The sequence below is a fragment of the Pseudophryne corroboree genome, unplaced genomic scaffold, assembly GCF_028390025.1.
Source record: "Pseudophryne corroboree isolate aPseCor3 unplaced genomic scaffold, aPseCor3.hap2 scaffold_1186, whole genome shotgun sequence".
Classification (NCBI taxonomy): domain Eukaryota; kingdom Metazoa; phylum Chordata; class Amphibia; order Anura; family Myobatrachidae; genus Pseudophryne; species Pseudophryne corroboree.
In genome coordinates this window covers 127,726-146,458 of record NW_026967811.1, presented here as the reverse complement: position 1 = coordinate 146,458, position 18,733 = coordinate 127,726, and the positions used below count along the sequence as shown (strand labels likewise).

Below are 18,733 nucleotides of genomic sequence, written 5' to 3'. Positions count from 1 at the left end.
AAGTCATTACAGCAAGTGTCTCATCACTAGAGTTGATATTTTATCCTTGCTTCAACTGTAAAACAGTCTTGCAGGGTTTAGCTTGTAAAAAATGACCACAGAAGCTAAAATATGACATTAATTATGATAACATTGTTGTTGTTGTTTTTTAAACCTTTTCTATCACCGTGGACAGCTTATTCAAGTGCCATCTGGCATGTATGTTCCTTTGTTGCTCATCATTCATCACCAAAAATGATTTTCTTTTTCAATTCTTATGACTGTACTGATTGTATTGAATAAAATCCACATCTAGCATAACCAATTAATGCTGCAAAGTGCTCCAGTGGCGCAATTGGTCAGCGTGCAGTACTAATAAGACAGTATCTGTTGAGCAATGCCGAGGTTGTGAGTTCAAGCCTCACCTGGAGCATCTTTGTGTATTGTTTTTTTTTTCCTTTTCTTATGTCATTAGTCATTGATTATAAACTGCTACCTTAATATTTAATATGATATTACAAAGGATGGAAGAAAGAAAGAAAAAACACAAACATGATTGTGCATTTAAGTTGTCAGCACACATCTGCTTTGGTTCAAATGCACTGCATATCTTCCTTCAGTCAGCCAACAAAACAGCAATGGAAAAGATTAACATACTGTTGGTAAAGCAGTTGCATCAAATTGATTTTCTGCAATATAGCATGATAATCCATACTGACAGCTCTGGATAGTACCAGCACATTTCTTGCTGGACTTGGTAATGCAAAGAACACGGTAAACAGCTTCACTTTTTTTCAAAAATAAATAATTGACTATTAAAAACCTATCAATCTTAAATAAAGACATCAGTAAGCACCACTGGCATAATGGATAAGGCACTGTTCTCCTAAGCCAGTGGTTGTGGGTTTAAGTCCCGTCTGAAATGGAAGTCATTACAGCAAGTGTCTCATCACTAGAGTTGATATTTTATCCTTGCTTCAACTGTAAAACAGTCTTGCAGTGTTTAGCTTGTAAAAAATGACCACAGAAGCTAAAATATGACATTAATTATGATAACATTGTTGTTGTTGTTTTTTAAACCTTTTCTATCACCGTGGACAGCTTATTCAAGTGCCATCTGGCATGCATGTTCCTTTGTTGCTCATCATTCATCACCGAAAATGATTTTCTTTTTCAATTCTTATGACTGTACTGATTGTATTGAATAAAATCCACATCTAGCATAACCAATTAATGCTGCAAAGTGCTCCAGTGGTGCAATTGGTCAGCGCGCAGTACTTATAAGACAGTATCTGTTGAGCAATGGTGAGGTAGTGAGTTCAAGCCTCCCCTGGAATATCTTTGTGTTCTGTTTTTTTTTTCCTTTTCTTATGTCATTAGTCATTGATTATAAACTGCTACCTTAATATTTAATATGATATTACAAAGGATGGAAGAAAGAAAGAAAAAACACAAACATGATTGTGCATTTAAGTTGTCAGCACACATCTGCTTTGGTTCAAATGCACTGCATATCTTCCTTCAGTCAGCCAACAAAACAGCAATGGAAAAGATTAACATACTGTTGGTAAAGCAGTTGCATCAAATTGATTTTCTGCAATATAGCATGATAATCCATACTGACAGCTCTGGATAGTACCAGCACATTTCTTGCTGGACTTGGTAATGCATAGAACACAGTAAACAGCTTCACTTTTTCCTCAAAAATAAATAATTGACTATTAAAAACCTAACAGTCTTAAATAAGAACATCAGTAAGCACCACTGGCATAATGGATAAGTCACTGCCCTCCTAAGCCAGGGGTTCCAAGTCCCATATGGGGTGGAAGTCATTACAGCAAGTGTCTCATCACTAGAGTTGATATTTTATCCTTGCTTCAACTGTAAAACAGTCTTGCAGTGTTTAGCTTGTAAAAAATGACCACAGAAGCTAAAATATGACATTAATTATGATAACATTGTTGTTGTTGTTTTTTAAACCTTTTCTATCACCGTGGACAGCTTATTCAAGTGCCATCTGGCATGCATGTTCCTTTGTTGCTCATCATTCATCACCAAAAATGATTTTCTTTTTCAATTCTTATGACTGTACTGATTGTATTGAATAAAATCCACATCTAGCATAACCAATTAATGCTGCAAAGTGCTCCAGTGGCGCAATTGGTCAGCGCGCAGTACTTATGAAACAGTATCTGTTGAGCAATGCCGAGGATGTGAGTTCAAGCCTCACCTGGAGCATCTTTGTACACTGTTTTTTTTTCCTTTTCTTATGTCATTAGTCATTGATTATAAACTGCTACCTTAATATTTAATATGATATTACAAAGGATGGAAGAAAGAAAGAAAAAACTCAAACATGATTGTGAATTTAAGTTGTCAGCACACATCTGCTTTGGTTCAAATGCACTGCATATCTTCCTTCAGTCAGCTAACAAAACAGCAATGGAAAAGATTAACATACTGTTGGTAAAGCAGTTGCATCAAATTGATTTTCTGCAATATAGCATGATTATCCATACTGACAGCTCTGGATAGTACCAGCACATTTCTTGCTGGACTTGGTAATGCAAAGAACACAGTAAACAGCTTCACTTTTTTTCAAAAATAAATAATTGACTATTAAAAACCTAACAGTCTTAAATTAGGACATCAGTGAGCACCACTGGCATAATGGATAAGGCACTGTACTCCTAAGCCAGTGGTTGTGGGTTTAAGTCCCATCTAAGTTGGAAGTCATTACAGCAAGTGTCTCATCACTAGAGTTGATATTTTATCCTTGCTTCAACTGTAAAACAGTCTTGCAGTGTTTAGCTTGTAAAAAATGACCACAGAAGCTAAAAAATGACATTAATTAGGATAACATTGTTGTTGTTGTTGTTGTTTTTTAAACCTTTTCTATCACAGTGGACAGCTTATTCAAGTGCCATCTGGCATGCATGTTCCTTTGTTGCTCATCATTCATCACCAAAAATGATTTTCTTTTTCAATTCTTATGACTGTACTGATTGTATTGAATAAAATCCACATCTAGCATAACCAATTAATGCTGCAAAGTGCTCCAGTGGCGCAATTGGTCAGCGCGTGGTACTTATAAGACAGTATCTGTTGAGCAATGTCGAGGTTGTGAGTTCAAGCCTCACCTGGAGCATCTTTGTACACTGTTTTTTTTCTTTTCTTATGTCATTAGTCATTGATTATAAATTGCTAACTTAATATTTAATATGATATTACAAAGGATGGAAGAAAGAAAGAAAATACTCAAACATGATTGTGCATTTAAGTTGTCAGCACACATCTGCTTTGGTTCAAATGCACTGCATATCTTCCTTCAGTCAGCCAACAAAACAGCAATGGAAAAGATTAACATACTGTTGGTAAAGCAGTTGCATCAAATTGATTTTCTGCAATATAGCATGATAATCCATACTGACAGCTCTGGATAGTACCAGCACATTTCTTGCTGGACTTGGTAATGCAAAGAACACAGTAAACAGATTCATTTTTTCCTCAAAAATAAATAATTGACTATTAAAAACCTAACAGTCTTAAATAAGAACATCAGTAAGCACCACTGGCATAATGGATAAGTCACTGCCCTCCTAAGCCAGGGGTTCCAAGTCCCATATGGGGTGGAAGTCATTACAGCAAGTGTCTCATCACTAGAGTTGATATTTTATCCTTGCTTCAACTGTAAAACAGTCTTGCAGGGTTTAGCTTGTAAAAAATGACCGCAGAAGCTAAAATATGACATTAATTATGATAACATTGTTGTTGTTGTTTTTTAAACCTTTTCTATCACCGTGGACAGCTTATTCAAGTGCCATCTGGCATGTATGTTCCTTTGTTGCTCATCATTCATCACCAAAAATGATTTTCTTTTTCAATTCTTATTACTGTACTGATTGTATTGAATAAAATCCACATCTAGCATAACCAACTAATGCTGCAAAGTGCTCCAGTGGCGCAATTGGTCAGCGTGCAGTACTAATAAGACAGTATCTGTTGAGCAATGCCGAGGTTGTGAGTTCAAGCCTCACCTGGAGCATCTTTGTATATTGTTTTTTTTTTCCTTTTCTTATGTCATTAGTCATTGATTATAAACTGCTACCTTAATATTTAATATGATATTACAAAGGATGGAAGAAAGAAAGAAAAAACACAAACATGATTGTGCATTTAAGTTGTCAGCACACATCTGCTTTGGTTCAAATGCACTGCATATCTTCCTTCAGTCAGCCAACAAAACAGCAATGGAAAAGATTAACATACTGTTGGTAAAGCAGTTGCATCAAATTGATTTTCTGCAATATAGCATGATAATCCATACTGACAGCTCTGGAAAGTACCAGCACATTTCTTGCTGGACTTGGTAATGCAAAGAACACGGTAAACAGCTTCACTTTTTTTCAAAAATAAATAATTGACTATTAAAAACCTATCAATCTTAAATAAAGACATCAGTAAGCACCACTGGCATAATGGATAAGGCACTGTTCTCCTAAGCCAGTGGTTGTGGGTTTAAGTCCCGTCTGAAATGGAAGTCATTACAGCAAGTGTCTCATCACTAGAGTTGATATTTTATCCTTGCTTCAACTGTAAAACAGTCTTGCAGTGTTTAGCTTGTAAAAAATGACCACAGAAGCTAAAATATGACATTAATTATGATAACATTGTTGTTGTTGTTTTTTAAACCTTTTCTATCACCGTGGACAGCTTATTCAAGTACCATCTGGCATGCATGTTCCTTTGTTGCTCATCATTCATCACCGAAAATGATTTTCTTTTTCAATTCTTATGACTGTACTGATTGTATTGAATAAAATCCACATCTAGCATAACCAATTAATGCTGCAAAGTGCTCCAGTGGCGCAATTGGTCAGCGCGCGAAACTTATAAGACAGTATCTGTTGAGCAATGCCAAGGTTGTGAGGTCAAGCCTCACCTGGAGCATCTTTGTATACTATTTTTTTTCCTTTTCTTATGTCATTAGTCATTGATTATAAACTGCTACCTTAATATTTAATATGATATTACAAAGGATGGAAGAAAGAAAGAAAACACACAAACATGATTGTGCATTTAAGTTGTCAGCACACATCTGCTTTGGTTCAAATGCACTGCATATCTTCCTTCAGTCAGCCAACAAAACAGCAATGGAAAAGATTAACATACTGTTGGTAAAGCAGTTGCATCAAATTGATTTTCTGCAATATAGCATGATAATCCATACTGACAGCTCTGGATAGTACCAGCACATTTCTTGCTGGACTTGGTAATGCAAAGAACACAGTAAACAGCTTCACTTTTTTTCAAAAAATAATAATTGACTATTAAAAACCTATCAGTCTTAAATAAGGACATCAGTAAGCACCACTGGCATAATGGATAAGGCACTGTTCTCCTAAGCCAGTGGTTGTGGGTTTAAGTCCCGTCTGAGTTGGAAGTCATTACAGCAAGTGTCTCATCACTAGAGTTGATATTTTATCCTTGCTTCAACTGTAAAACAGTCTTGCAGTGTTTAGCTTGTAAAAAATGACCACAGAAGCTAAAATATGACATTTATTATGATAACATTGTTGTTGTTGTTTTTTAAACCTTTTCTATCACCGTGGACAGCTTATTCAAGTGCCATCTGGCATGCATGTTCCTTTGTTGCTCATCATTCATCACCAAAAATGATTTTCTTTTTCAATTCTTATGAATGTACTGATTGTATTGAATAAAATCCACATCTAGCATAACCAATTAATGCTGCAAAGTGCTCCAGTGGCGCAATTGGTCAGCGCGCGAAACTTATAAGACAGTATCTGTTGAGCAATGCTGAGGTTGTGAGTTCAAACCTCACCTGGAGCATCTTTGTATACTATTTTTTTTCCTTTTCTTATGTCATAAGTCGTTGATTATAAACTGCTACCTTAATATTTAATATGATATTACAAAGGATGGAAGAAAGAAAGAAAAAACACAAACATGATTGTGCATTTAAGTTGTCAGCACACATCTGCTTTGGTTCAAATGCACTACATATCTTCCTTCAGTCAGCCAACAAAACAGCAATGGAAAAGATTAACATACTGTTGGTAAAGCAGTTGCATCAAATTGATTTTCTGCAATATAGCATAATAATCCATACTGACAGCTCTGGATAGTACCAGCACATTTCTTGCTGGACTTGGTAATGCAAAGAACACAGTAAACAGCTTCACTTTTTTTCAAAAATAAATAATTGACTATTAAAAACCTATCAGTCTTAAATAAGGACATCAGTAAGCAACACTGGCATAATGGATAAGGCACTGTTCTCCTAAGCCAGTGGTTGTAAGTTTAAGTCCCATCTGAGTTGGAAGTCATTACAGCAAGTGTCTCATCACTAGAGTTGATATTTTATCCTTGCTTCAACTGTAAAACAGTCTTGCAGTGTTTAGCTTGTAAAAAATGACCACAGAAGCTAAAATATGACATTAATTATGATAACATTGTTGTTGTTGTTGCTTTTTAAACCTTTTCTATCACAGTGGACAGCTTATTCTAATGCAATCTGGCATGCATGTTCCTTTGTTGCTCATCATTCATCACCAAAAATGATTTTATTTTTTTTCAATTCTTATGACTGTACTGATTGTATTAAATAAAATCCACATCTAGCATAACCAATCAATGCTGCAAAGTGCTCCAGTGGCGCAATTGGTCAGCGTTTGGTACTTATAAGACAGTATCTGTTGAGCAATGCCGAGGTTGTGAGTTCAAGCCTCACCTGGAGCATCTTTGTATACTATTTTTTTCCTTTTCTTATGTCATTAGTCATTGATTATAAACTGCTACCTTAATATTTAATATGATATTACAAAGGATGGAAGAAAGAAAGAAAAAACACAGTGCATTTAAGTTGTCAGCACACATCTGCTTTGGTTCAAATGCACTGCATATCTTCCTTCAGTCAGCCAACAAAACAGCAATGGAAAAGATTAACATACTGTTGGTAAAGCAGTTGCATCAAAATGATTTTCTGCAATATAGCATGATAATCCATACTGACAGCTCTGGATAGTACCAGTACATTTCTTGCTGGACTTGGTAATGCAAAGAACACAGTAAACAGCTTCATATTTTTTCAAAAAATAAATAATTGACTATTAAAAACCTATCAGTCTTAAATAAGGACATCAGTAAGCACCACTGGCATAATGGATAAGGCACTGTTCTCCTATGCCAGTGGTTGTGGGTTTAAGTCCCGTCTGAGTTGGAAGTCATTACAGCAAGTGTCTCATCACTAGAGTTGATATTTTATCCTTGCTTCAACTGTAAAACAGTCTTGCAGTGTTTAGCTTGTAAAAAATTACCACAGAAGCTAAAATATGACATTAATTATGATAACATTGTTGTTGTTGTTGTTTTTTAAACCTTTTCTATCACAGTGGACAGCTTATTCAAGTGCCATCTGGCATGCATGTTCCTTTGTTGCTCACCATTCATCACCAAAAATGATTTTTTTTTCCAATTCTTATGACTGTACTGATTGTATTAAATAAAATCCACATCTAGCATAACCAGTCAATGCTGCAAAGTGCTCCAGTGGCGCAATTGGTCAGCGCGTGGTACTTATAAGACAGTATCTGTTGAGCAATGCCGAGGTTGTGAGTTCAAGCCTCACCTGGAGCATCTTTGTATACTGTTTTTTTCCTTTTCTTATGTCATTAGTCATTGATTATAAACTGCTACCTTAATATTTAATATGATATTACAAAGGATGGAAGAAAGAAAGAAAGAAAAAACACAAACATGATAGTGCATTTAAGTTGTCAGCACACATCTGCTTTGGTTCAAATGCACTGCATATCTTCCTTCAGTCAGCCAACAAAACAGCAATGGAAAAGATTAACATACTGTTGGTAAAGCAGTTGCATCAAATTGATTTTCTGCAATATAGCATGATAATCCATACTGACAGCTCTGGATAATACCAGCACATTTCTTGCTGGACTTGGTAATGCAAAGAACACAGTAAACAGCTTCATATTTTTTCAAAAAATAAATAATTGACTATTAAAAACCTATCAGTCTTAAATAAGGACATCAGTAAGCACCACTGGAATAATGAATAAGGCACTGTTCTCCTAAGCCAGTGGTTGTGGGTTTAAGTCCCATCTGAGTTGGAAGTCATTACAGAAAGTGTCTCATCACTAGAGTTGATATTTTATCCTTGCTTCAACTGTAAAACAGTCTTGCAGTGTTTAGCTTGTAAAAAATGACCACAGAAGCTAAAATATGACATTAATTATGATAACATTGTTGTTGTTGTTTTTTAAACCTTTTCTATCACCGTGGACAGCTTATTCAAGTACCATCTGGCATGCATGTTCCTTTGTTGCTCATCATTCATCACCGAAAATGATTTTCTTTTTCAATTCTTATGACTGTACTGATTGTATTGAATAAAATCCACATCTAGCATAACCAATTAATGCTGCAAAGTGCTCCAGTGGCGCAATTGGTCAGCGCGCGAAACTTATAAGACAGTATCTGTTGAGCAATGCCAAGGTTGTGAAGTCAAGCCTCACCTGGAGCATCTTTGTATACTATTTTTTTTCCTTTTCTTATGTCATTAGTCATTGATTATAAACTGCTACCTTAATATTTAATATGATATTACAAAGGATGGAAGAAAGAAAGAAAACACACAAACATGATTGTGCATTTAAGTTGTCAGCACACATCTGCTTTGGTTCAAATGCACTGCATATCTTCCTTCAGTCAGCCAACAAAACAGCAATGGAAAAGATTAACATACTGTTGGTAAAGCAGTTGCATCAAATTGATTTTCTGCAATATAGCATGATAATCCATACTGACAGCTCTGGATAGTACCAGCACATTTCTTGCTGGACTTGGTAATGCAAAGAACACAGTAAACAGCTTCACTTTTTTTCAAAAAATAATAATTGACTATTAAAAACCTATCAGTCTTAAATAAGGACATCAGTAAGCACCACTGGCATAATGGATAAGGCACTGTTCTCCTAAGCCAGTGGTTGTGGGTTTAAGTCCCGTCTGAGTTGGAAGTCATTACAGCAAGTGTCTCATCACTAGAGTTGATATTTTATCCTTGCTTCAACTGTAAAACAGTCTTGCAGTGTTTAGCTTGTAAAAAATGACCACAGAAGCTAAAATATGACATTTATTATGATAACATTGTTGTTGTTGTTTTTTAAACCTTTTCTATCACCGTGGACAGCTTATTCAAGTGCCATCTGGCATGCATGTTCCTTTGTTGCTCATCATTCATCACCAAAAATGATTTTCTTTTTCAATTCTTATGAATGTACTGATTGTATTGAATAAAATCCACATCTAGCATAACCAATTAATGCTGCAAAGTGCTCCAGTGGCGCAATTGGTCAGCGCGCGAAACTTATAAGACAGTATCTGTTGAGCAATGCTGAGGTTGTGAGTTCAAACCTCACCTGGAGCATCTTTGTATACTATTTTTTTTCCTTTTCTTATGTCATAAGTCGTTGATTATAAACTGCTACCTTAATATTTAATATGATATTACAAAGGATGGAAGAAAGAAAGAAAAAACACAAACATGATTGTGCATTTAAGTTGTCAGCACACATCTGCTTTGGTTCAAATGCACTACATATCTTCCTTCAGTCAGCCAACAAAACAGCAATGGAAAAGATTAACATACTGTTGGTAAAGCAGTTGCATCAAATTGATTTTCTGCAATATAGCATAATAATCCATACTGACAGCTCTGGATAGTACCAGCACATTTCTTGCTGGACTTGGTAATGCAAAGAACACAGTAAACAGCTTCACTTTTTTTCAAAAATAAATAATTGACTATTAAAAACCTATCAGTCTTAAATAAGGACATCAGTAAGCAACACTGGCATAATGGATAAGGCACTGTTCTCCTAAGCCAGTGGTTGTAAGTTTAAGTCCCATCTGAGTTGGAAGTCATTACAGCAAGTGTCTCATCACTAGAGTTGATATTTTATCCTTGCTTCAACTGTAAAACAGTCTTGCAGTGTTTAGCTTGTAAAAAATGACCACAGAAGCTAAAATATGACATTAATTATGATAACATTGTTGTTGTTGTTGCTTTTTAAACCTTTTCTATCACAGTGGACAGCTTATTCTAATGCAATCTGGCATGCATGTTCCTTTGTTGCTCATCATTCATCACCAAAAATGATTTTATTTTTTTTCAATTCTTATGACTGTACTGATTGTATTAAATAAAATCCACATCTAGCATAACCAATCAATGCTGCAAAGTGCTCCAGTGGCGCAATTGGTCAGCGTTTGGTACTTATAAGACAGTATCTGTTGAGCAATGCCGAGGTTGTGAGTTCAAGCCTCACCTGGAGCATCTTTGTATACTATTTTTTTCCTTTTCTTATGTCATTAGTCATTGATTATAAACTGCTACCTTAATATTTAATATGATATTACAAAGGATGGAAGAAAGAAAGAAAAAACACAGTGCATTTAAGTTGTCAGCACACATCTGCTTTGGTTCAAATGCACTGCATATCTTCCTTCAGTCAGCCAACAAAACAGCAATGGAAAAGATTAACATACTGTTGGTAAAGCAGTTGCATCAAAATGATTTTCTGCAATATAGCATGATAATCCATACTGACAGCTCTGGATAGTACCAGTACATTTCTTGCTGGACTTGGTAATGCAAAGAACACAGTAAACAGCTTCATATTTTTTCAAAAAATAAATAATTGACTATTAAAAACCTATCAGTCTTAAATAAGGACATCAGTAAGCACCACTGGCATAATGGATAAGGCACTGTTCTCCTATGCCAGTGGTTGTGGGTTTAAGTCCCGTCTGAGTTGGAAGTCATTACAGCAAGTGTCTCATCACTAGAGTTGATATTTTATCCTTGCTTCAACTGTAAAACAGTCTTGCAGTGTTTAGCTTGTAAAAAATTACCACAGAAGCTAAAATATGACATTAATTATGATAACATTGTTGTTGTTGTTGTTTTTTAAACCTTTTCTATCACAGTGGACAGCTTATTCAAGTGCCATCTGGCATGCATGTTCCTTTGTTGCTCACCATTCATCACCAAAAATGATTTTCTTTTCCAATTCTTATGACTGTACTGATTGTATTAAATAAAATCCACATCTAGCATAACCAGTCAATGCTGCAAAGTGCTCCAGTGGCGCAATTGGTCAGCGCGTGGTACTTATAAGACAGTATCTGTTGAGCAATGCCGAGGTTGTGAGTTCAAGCCTCACCTGGAGCATCTTTGTATACTGTTTTTTTCCTTTTCTTATGTCATTAGTCATTGATTATAAACTGCTACCTTAATATTTAATATGATATTACAAAGGATGGAAGAAAGAAAGAAAGAAAAAACACAAACATGATAGTGCATTTAAGTTGTCAGCACACATCTGCTTTGGTTCAAATGCACTGCATATCTTCCTTCAGTCAGCCAACAAAACAGCAATGGAAAAGATTAACATACTGTTGGTAAAGCAGTTGCATCAAATTGATTTTCTGCAATATAGCATGATAATCCATACTGACAGCTCTGGATAATACCAGCACATTTCTTGCTGGACTTGGTAATGCAAAGAACACAGTAAACAGCTTCATATTTTTTCAAAAAATAAATAATTGACTATTAAAAACCTATCAGTCTTAAATAAGGACATCAGTAAGCACCACTGGAATAATGAATAAGGCACTGTTCTCCTAAGCCAGTGGTTGTGGGTTTAAGTCCCATCTGAGTTGGAAGTCATTACAGAAAGTGTCTCATCACTAGAGTTGATATTTTATCCTTGCTTCAACTGTAAAACAGTATTGCAGTGTTTAGCTTGTAAAAAGTGACCACAGAAGCTAAAATATGACATTAATTATGATAAAATTGTTGTTGTTGTTTTTTAAACCTTTTCTATCACTGTGGACAGCTTATTCAAGTGCCATCTGGCATGCATGTTCCTTTGTTGCTCATCATTCATCACCAAAAATGATTTTCTTTTTCAATCCTTATGACTGTACTGATTGTATTGAATAAAATCCACATCTAGCATAACCAATTAATGCTGCAAAGAGCTCCAGTGGCACAATTGGTCAGCGCGCGGTACTTATAAGACAGTATCTGTTGAGCAATGCCGAGGTTGTGTGTTCAAGCCTCACCTGGAGCATCTTTGTATACTGTTTTTTTTCCTTTTCTTATGTCATAAGTCATTGATTATAAACTGCTACCTTAATATTTAATATGATATTACAAAGGATGGAAGAAAGAAAGAAAAAACACAAACATGATTGTGCATTTAAGTTGTCAGCACACATCTGCTTTGGTTCAAATGCATTGCATATCTTCCTTCAGTCAGCCAACAAAACAGCAATGGAAAAGATTAACATACTGTTGGTAAAGCAGTTGCATCAAATTGATTTTCTGCAATATAGCATGATAATCCATACTGACAGCTCTGGATAGTACCAGCACATTTCTTGCTGGACTTGGTAATGCAAAGAACACAGTAAACAGCTTCACTTTTTTTCAAAAAATAATAATTGACTATTAAAAACCTATCAGTCTTAAATAAGGACATCAGTAAGCACCACTGGCATAATGGATAAGGCACTGTTCTCCTAAGCCAGTGGTTGTGGGTTTAAGTCCCGTCTGAGTTGGAAGTCATTACAGCAAGTGTCTCATCACTAGAGTTGATATTTTATCCTTGCTTCAACTGTAAAACAGTCTTGCAGTGTTTAGCTTGTAAAAAATGACCACAGAAGCTAAAATATGACATTTATTATGATAACATTGTTGTTGTTTTTTAAACCTTTTCTATCACCGTGGACAGCTTATTCAAGTGCCATCTGGCATGCATGTTCCTTTGTTGCTCATCATTCATCACCAAAAATGATTTTCTTTTTCAATTCTTATGAATGTACTGATTGTATTGAATAAAATCCACATCTAGCATAACCAATTAATGCTGCAAAGTGCTCCAGTGGCGCAATTGGTCAGCGCGCGAAACTTATAAGACAGTATCTGTTGAGCAATGCTGAGGTTGTGAGTTCAAGCCTCACCTGGAGCATCTTTGTATACTGTTTTTTTTCCTTTTCTTATGTCATAAGTCATTGATTATAAACTGCTACCTTAATATTTAATATGATATTACAAAGGATGGAAGAAAGAAAGAAAAAACACAAACATGATTGTGCATTTAAGTTGTCAGCACACATCTGCTTTGGTTCAAATGCACTGCATATCTTCCTTCAGTCAGCCAACAAAACAGCAATGGAAAAGATTAACATACTGTTGGTAAAGCAGTTGCATCAAATTGATTTTCTGCAATATAGCATAATAATCCATACTGACAGCTCTGGATAGTACCAGCACATTTCTTGCTGGACTTGGTAATGCAAAGAACACAGTAAACAGCTTCACTTTTTTTCAAAAATAAATAATTGACTATTAAAAACCTATCAGTCTTAAATAAGGACATCAGTAAGCACCACTGGCATAATGGATAAGGCACTGTTCTCCTAAGCCAGTGGTTGTGGGTTTAAGTCCCGTCTGAGTTGGAAGTCATTACAGCAAGTGTCTCATCACTAGAGTTGATATTTTATCCTTGCTTCAACTGTAAAACAGTCTTGCAGTGTTTAGCTTGTAAAAAAATACCACAGAAGCTAAAATATGACATTAATTATGATAACATTGTTGTTGTTGTTGTTTTTTAAACCTTTTCTATCACAGTGGACAGCTTATTCAAGTGCCATCTGGCATGCATGTTCCTTTGTTGCTCATCATTCATCACCAAAAATGATTTTTTTTTCCATTTCTTATGACTGTACTGATTGTATTAAATAAAATCCACATCTAGCATAACCAGTCAATACTGCAAAGTGCTCCAGTGGCGCAATTGGTCAGCGCGTGGTACTTATAAGACAGTATCTGTTGAGCAATGCCGAGGTTGTGAGTTCAAGCCTCACCTGGAGCATCTTTGTATACTGTTATTTTCCTTTTCTTATGTCATTAGTCATTGATTATAAACTGCTACCTTAATATTTAATATGATATTACAAAGGATGGAAGAAAGAAAGAAAGAAAAAACACAAACATGATAGTGCATTTAAGTTGTCAGCACACATCTGCTTTGGTTCAAATGCACTGCATATCTTCCTTCAGTCAGCCAACAAAACAGCAATGGAAAAGATTAACATACTGTTGGTAAAGCAGTTGCATCAAATTGATTTTCTGCAATATAGCATGATAATCCATACTGACAGCTCTGGATAATACCAGCACATTTCTTGCTGGACTTGGTAATGCAAAGAACACAGTAAACAGCTTCATATTTTTTCAAAAAATAAATAATTGACTATTAAAAACCTATCAGTCTTAAATAAGGACATCAGTAAGCACCACTGGAATAATAAATAAGGCACTGTTCTCCTAAGCCAGTGGTTGTGGGTTTAAGTCCCATCTGAGTTGGAAGTCATTACAGCAAGTGTCTCATCACTAGAGTTGATATTTTATCCTTGCTTCAACTGTAAAACAGTATTGCAGTGTTTAGCTTGTAAAAAGTGACCACAGAAGCTAAAATATGACATTAATTATGATAAAATTGTTGTTGTTGTTTTTTAAACCTTTTCTATCACAGTGGACAGCTTATTCAAGTGCCATCTGGCATGCATGTTCCTTTGTTGCTCATCATTCATCACCAAAAATGATTTTCTTTTTCAATTCTTATGACTGTACTGATTGTATTGAATGAAATCCACATCTAGCATAACCAATTAATGCTGCAAAGAGCTCCAGTGGCACAATTGGTCAGCGCGCGGTACTTATAAGACAGTATCTGTTGAGCAATGCCGAGGTTGTGAGTTCAAGCCTCACCTGGAGCATCTTTGTATACTGTTTTTTTTCCTTTTCTTATGTCATAAGTCATTGATTATAAACTGCTACCTTAATATTTAATATGATATTACAAAGGATGGAAGAAAGAAAGAAAAAACACAAACATGATTGTGCATTTAAGTTGTCAGCACACATCTGCTTTGGTTCAAATGCACTGCATATCTTCCTTCAGTCAGCCAACAAAACAGCAATGGAAAAGATTAACATACTGTTGGTAAAGCAGTTGCATCAAATTGATTTTCTGCAATATAGCATGATAATCCATACTGACAGCTCTGGATAGTACCAGCACATTTCTTGCTGGACTTGGTAATGCAAAGAACACAGTAAACAGCTTCACTTTTTTTCAAAAAATAATAATTGACTATTAAAAACCTATCAGTCTTAAATAAGGACATCAGTAAGCACCACTGGCATAATGGATAAGGCACTGTTCTCCTAAGCCAGTGGTTGTGGGTTTAAGTCCCGTCTGAGTTGGAAGTCATTACAGCAAGTGTCTCATCACTAGAGTTGATATTTTATCCTTGCTTCAACTGTAAAACAGTCTTGCAGTGTTTAGCTTGTAAAAAATGACCACAGAAGCTAAAATATGACATTTATTATGATAACATTGTTGTTGTTGTTGTTTTTTAAACCTTTTCTATCACCGTGGACAGCTTATTCAAGTGCCATCTGGCATGCATGTTCCTTTGTTGCTCATCATTCATCACCAAAAATGATTTTCTTTTTCAATTCTTATGAATGTACTGATTGTATTGAATAAAATCCACATCTAGCATAACCAATTAATGCTGCAAAGTGCTCCAGTGGCGCAATTGGTCAGCACGCGAAACTTATAAGACAGTATCTGTTGAGCAATGCTGAGGTTGTGAGTTCAAGCCTCACCTGGAGCATCTTTGTATACTGTTTTTTTTCCTTTTCTTATGTCATAAGTCATTGATTATAAACTGCTACCTTAATATTTAATATGATATTACAAAGGATGGAAGAAAGAAAGAAAAAACACAAACATGATTGTGCATTTAAGTTGTCAGCACACATCTGCTTTGGTTCAAATGCACTGCATATCTTCCTTCAGTCAGCCATCAAAACAGCAATGGAAAAGATTAACATACTGTTGGTAAAGCAGTTGCATCAAATTGATTTTCTGCAATATAGCATAATAATCCATACTGACAGCTCTGGATAGTACCAGCACATTTCTTGCTGGACTTGGTAATGCAAAGAACACAGTAAACAGCTTCACTTTTTTTCAAAAATAAATAATTGACTATTAAAAACCTATCAGTCTTAAATAAGGACATCAGTAAGCAACACTGGCATAATGGATAAGGCACTGTTCTCCTAAGCCAGTGGTTGTAAGTTTAAGTCCCGTCTGAGTTGGAAGTCATTACAGCAAGTGTCTCATCACTAGAGTTGATATTTTATCCTTGCTTCAACTGTAAAACAGTCTTGCAGTGTTTAGCTTGTAAGAAATGACCACAGAAGCTAAAATATGACATTAATTATGATAACATTGTTGTTGTTGTTGCTTTTTAAATCTTTTCTATCACAGTGGACAGCTTATTCTAATGCAATCTGGCATGCATGTTCCTTTGTTGCTCATCATTCATCACCAAAAATGATTTTATTTTTTTTCAATTCTTATGACTGTACTGATTGTATTAAATAAAATCCACATCTAGCATAACCAATCAATGCTGCAAAGTGCTCCAGTGGCGCAATTGGTCAGCGCGTGGTACTTATAAGACAGTATCTGTTGAGCAATGCCGAGGTTGTGAGTTCAAGCCCCACCTGGAGCATCTTTGTATACTGTTTTTTTCCTTTTCTTATGTCATTAGTCATTGATTATAAACTGCTACCTTAATATTTAATATGATATTACAAAGGATGGAAGAAAGAAAGAAAAAACACAGTGCATTTAAGTTGTCAGCACACATCTGCTTTGGTTCAAATGCACTGCATATCTTCCTTCAGTCAGCCAACAAAACAGCAATGGAAAAGATTAACATACTGTTGGTAAAGCAGTTGCATCAAATTGATTTTCTGCAATATAGCATGATAATCCATACTGACAGCTCGGGATAGTACCAGCACATTTCTTGCTGGACTTGGTAATGCAAAGAACACAGTAAACAGCTTCATATTTTTTCAAAAAATAAATAATTGACTATTAAAAACCTATCAGTCTTAAATAAGGACATCAGTAAGCACCACTGGCATAATGGATAAGGCACTGTTCTCCTAAGCCAGTGGTTGTGGGTTTAAGTCCCGTCTGAGTTGGAAGTCATTACAGCAAGTGTCTCATCAGTAGAGTTGATATTTTATCCTTGCTTCAACTGTAAAACAGTCTTGCAGTGTTTAGCTTGTAAAAAGTGATCACAGAAGCTAAAATATGACATTAATTATGATAACATTGTTGTTGTTGTTTTTTAAACCTTTTCTATCACTGTGGACAGCTTATTCAAGTGCCATCTGGCATGCATGTTCCTTTGTTGCTCATCATTCATCACCAAAAATGATTTTCTTTTTCAATTCTTATGACTGTACTGATTGTATTGAATAAAATCCACATCTAGCATTACTACTTAATGCTGCAAAGTGCTCCAGTGGCGCAATTGGTCAGCGCGCGGTACTTATAAGACAGTATCTGTTGAGCAATGCCGAGGTTGTGAGTTCAAGCCTCACCTGGAGCATCTTTGTATACTGTTTTTTTTTCCTTTTCTTATGTCATTAGTCATTGATTATAAACTGCTACCTTAATATTTAATATGATATTACAAAGGATGGAAGAAAGAAAGAAAAAACGCAAACATGATTGTGCATTTAAGTTGTCAGCACACATCTGCTTTGGTTCAAATGCACTGCATATCTTCCTTCAGTCAGCAAACAAAACAGCAATGGAAAAGATTAACATGCTGTTGGTAAAGCAGTAGCATCAAATTGATTTTCTGCAATATAGCATGATAATCCATACTGACAGCTCTGGATAGTACCAGCACATTTCTTGCTGGATTGGTAATGCAAAGAACACAGTAAACAGCTTAAATTTTTTTCAAAAATAAATAATTGACTATTAAAAACCTAACAGTCTTAAATAAGGACATCAGTAAGCACCACTGGCATAATGGATAAGGCACTGTTCTCCTAAGCCAGTGGTTGTGGGTTTAAGTCCCGTCTGAGTTGGAAGTCATTACAGCAAGTGTCTCATCAGTAGAGTTGATATTTTATCCTTGCTTCAACTGTAAAACAGTCTTGCAGTGTTTAGCTTGTAAAAAGTGACCACAGAAGCTAAAATATGACATTAATTATGATAACATTGTTGTTGTTGTTGTTGTTGTTTTTTAAACCTTTTCTATCACCGTGGACAGCTTATTCAAGTGCCATCTGGCATGCATGTTCCTTTGTTGCTCATCATTCATCACCAAAAATGATTTTCTTTTTCAATTCTTATGACTGTACTGATTGTATTGAATAAAATCCACATCAAGCATAACCAATTAATGCTGCAAAGAGCTCCAGTGGCGCAATTGGTCAGCGCGCGGTTTTTATAAGACAGTATCTGTTGAGCAATGCCGAGGTTGTGAGTTCAAGCCTCACCTGGAGGTTTTACTGGTTTTTTTCCTTTTCTTATGTCATTAGTCATTGATTATAAACTGCTACCTTAATATTTAATATGATATTACAAAGGATGGAAGAAAGAAAGAAAACACACAAGCATGATTGTGCATTTAAGTTGTCAGCACACATCTGCTTTGGTTCAAATGCACTGCATATCTTCCTTCAGTCAGCCAACAAAACAGCAATGGAAAAGATTAACATACTGTTGGTAAAGCAGTTGCATCA

At 35.5% G+C, this 18,733-nt stretch overlaps 12 non-coding genes across 12 annotated transcripts; all 12 read left to right on the top strand.

The window, feature by feature from the left end:
* The first annotated feature begins 319 nt into the window (after positions 1-319).
* TRNAI-AAU (transfer RNA isoleucine (anticodon AAU)) lies at positions 320-412 on the top strand. The gene is given in 2 exon segments: positions 320-357; positions 377-412. It is a non-coding gene; the product is annotated as a tRNA-Ile (tRNA).
* Positions 413-2,124: 1,712 nt separating this feature from the next.
* On the top strand, positions 2,125-2,217 carry TRNAI-UAU (transfer RNA isoleucine (anticodon UAU)). Its single transcript is given in 2 exon segments — positions 2,125-2,162; positions 2,182-2,217. It is a non-coding gene; the product is annotated as a tRNA-Ile (tRNA).
* An 817-nt stretch (positions 2,218-3,034) lies between these two features.
* On the top strand, positions 3,035-3,127 carry TRNAI-UAU (transfer RNA isoleucine (anticodon UAU)). Its single transcript is given in 2 exon segments — positions 3,035-3,072; positions 3,092-3,127. It is a non-coding gene; the product is annotated as a tRNA-Ile (tRNA).
* Positions 3,128-3,931: 804 nt separating this feature from the next.
* TRNAI-AAU (transfer RNA isoleucine (anticodon AAU)) lies at positions 3,932-4,024 on the top strand. Its single transcript is given in 2 exon segments — positions 3,932-3,969; positions 3,989-4,024. It is a non-coding gene; the product is annotated as a tRNA-Ile (tRNA).
* Positions 4,025-6,648: 2,624 nt separating this feature from the next.
* TRNAI-UAU (transfer RNA isoleucine (anticodon UAU)) lies at positions 6,649-6,741 on the top strand. Its single transcript is given in 2 exon segments — positions 6,649-6,686; positions 6,706-6,741. It is a non-coding gene; the product is annotated as a tRNA-Ile (tRNA).
* Positions 6,742-7,545: 804 nt separating this feature from the next.
* On the top strand, positions 7,546-7,638 carry TRNAI-UAU (transfer RNA isoleucine (anticodon UAU)). Its single transcript is given in 2 exon segments — positions 7,546-7,583; positions 7,603-7,638. It is a non-coding gene; the product is annotated as a tRNA-Ile (tRNA).
* Positions 7,639-10,264: 2,626 nt separating this feature from the next.
* TRNAI-UAU (transfer RNA isoleucine (anticodon UAU)) lies at positions 10,265-10,357 on the top strand. Its single transcript is given in 2 exon segments — positions 10,265-10,302; positions 10,322-10,357. It is a non-coding gene; the product is annotated as a tRNA-Ile (tRNA).
* An 804-nt stretch (positions 10,358-11,161) lies between these two features.
* TRNAI-UAU (transfer RNA isoleucine (anticodon UAU)) lies at positions 11,162-11,254 on the top strand. Its single transcript is given in 2 exon segments — positions 11,162-11,199; positions 11,219-11,254. It is a non-coding gene; the product is annotated as a tRNA-Ile (tRNA).
* Positions 11,255-13,874: 2,620 nt separating this feature from the next.
* On the top strand, positions 13,875-13,967 carry TRNAI-UAU (transfer RNA isoleucine (anticodon UAU)). The gene is given in 2 exon segments: positions 13,875-13,912; positions 13,932-13,967. It is a non-coding gene; the product is annotated as a tRNA-Ile (tRNA).
* Positions 13,968-14,781: 814 nt separating this feature from the next.
* On the top strand, positions 14,782-14,874 carry TRNAI-UAU (transfer RNA isoleucine (anticodon UAU)). The gene is given in 2 exon segments: positions 14,782-14,819; positions 14,839-14,874. It is a non-coding gene; the product is annotated as a tRNA-Ile (tRNA).
* A 1,722-nt stretch (positions 14,875-16,596) lies between these two features.
* Positions 16,597-16,689, top strand: TRNAI-UAU (transfer RNA isoleucine (anticodon UAU)). Its single transcript is given in 2 exon segments — positions 16,597-16,634; positions 16,654-16,689. It is a non-coding gene; the product is annotated as a tRNA-Ile (tRNA).
* Positions 16,690-17,490: 801 nt separating this feature from the next.
* TRNAI-UAU (transfer RNA isoleucine (anticodon UAU)) lies at positions 17,491-17,583 on the top strand. The gene is given in 2 exon segments: positions 17,491-17,528; positions 17,548-17,583. It is a non-coding gene; the product is annotated as a tRNA-Ile (tRNA).
* Positions 17,584-18,733: the final 1,150 nt, after the last annotated feature.